This window comes from Grammomys surdaster, unplaced genomic scaffold, assembly GCF_004785775.1.
Source record: "Grammomys surdaster isolate TR1022 unplaced genomic scaffold, NIH_TR_1.0 64, whole genome shotgun sequence".
Classification (NCBI taxonomy): Eukaryota; Metazoa; Chordata; class Mammalia; order Rodentia; family Muridae; genus Grammomys; species Grammomys surdaster.
Window position 1 is genome coordinate 5,141,712 of NW_021604566.1, and position 1,367 is coordinate 5,143,078.

The 1,367-nt window shown below is 48.4% G+C and overlaps 1 pseudogene; it reads left to right on the forward strand.

Moving 5' to 3' along the window:
• Positions 1-343: 343 nt before the first annotated feature.
• LOC114623840 lies at positions 344-1,013 on the forward strand (annotated as a pseudogene).
• Positions 1,014-1,367: the final 354 nt, after the last annotated feature.

Consider the following 1,367-nt stretch of genomic DNA (forward strand, 5'->3'; position numbering starts at 1 on the left):
GTAGGTTGGTTGAGTCACGAGGAATGGAAATGGTCTAGAAAGAAAGAATTACACGGGCTGCCAGGAATAACTAGGGAGGTCCACACCAAATGCCCACATCCCCAGGAGGTCAGCAGCCACTTTCAACCTTCACAGAATACATTCTTAGAGTCAGTTTAATGGAATTTTAGAGATGAATGGAAAGAGATTAACTTTTTATGGAAGGTGTTGAACTTTACTCTTAAGATCAAGTGGAGTGCAAAACACAAATTATGTATATGGCTAAGTCAATGATATTAGGATAAAACAGTAGGAGAGTGAGACGCTGAACCGGATCACGGGCCACTACGGGGGGCGCGGCGAGATGGAGGTGACTGGGATATCGGCGCCCACCGTGACGGTTTTCATCAGCAGCTCCCTCAACAGTTCCCTTTCGGAGAAGCGATACAGTCGTAGCCTCACCATCGCAGAGTTCAAGTGTAAACTGGAACTGGTGGTGGGCAGCCCTGCCTCCTGCATGGAACTGGAGCTGTACGGAGCTGACGACAAGTTCTACAGCAAGCTGAATCAGGAGGATGCACTGCTGGGCTCCTATCCTGTGGATGACGGCTGCCGTATCCATGTCATTGACCACAGTGGCGTCCGGCTTGGAGAATATGAGGACGTGTCCAAAGTGGAGAAATACGAGATCTCACCAGAAGCTTACGGAGGCAGAACACAGTTCCATCCTTCATGAAACGCAGCAAGTTAGGGCCGTACAAATGAAGAGCTCCGGGCCCAGCATGAGGCAGCGGCTGCCCAGCGTCTCAGCGAGAAGAAGGCCCAAGCCAGTGCCATCTCTGTGGGGAGCCGCTGTGAGGTGCGGGCACCTGGCTAGTCCCTTCGCAGGGGCACTGTCATGTATGTATGACTCACAGATGTCAAGCCAGGATACTGGGTTGGTGTCCGATGCCAAGTATGGTGCCTTTGTGAAGCCATCGGCTGTCACTGTGGAAGATTTCCCAGAGGAAGACTACGGGTTGGACGAGATGTGACAGTGTCGGACAGGGGGTCTCGCCCCTTCTGGCCCTGTTCCTGACACAGCCCCTCTGATTGCCTGTGACCCTTTTCCTCTGAGATTTGTGCATTAAATTAAGGAGAATCCAAAACAAACAAACAAAAAACAAAAAAAACAAAAACAAACAAAACAAAGCAAGCAAGCAAACAAACAAACAAACAAAAAAAAAAAACAGTAGGAGAGTGAGAAGCCTCTTGGAAAGAATTCCTAAGAGAAAAGTTTCATATACTCAGTGACCAAACAAAGTGTTATCTGAGTTCACTGAAGGCATGTTCTAAATAGACACTGCATTATCTCATATCATCAGGAGAAGAGGAATGAAGACAACAAA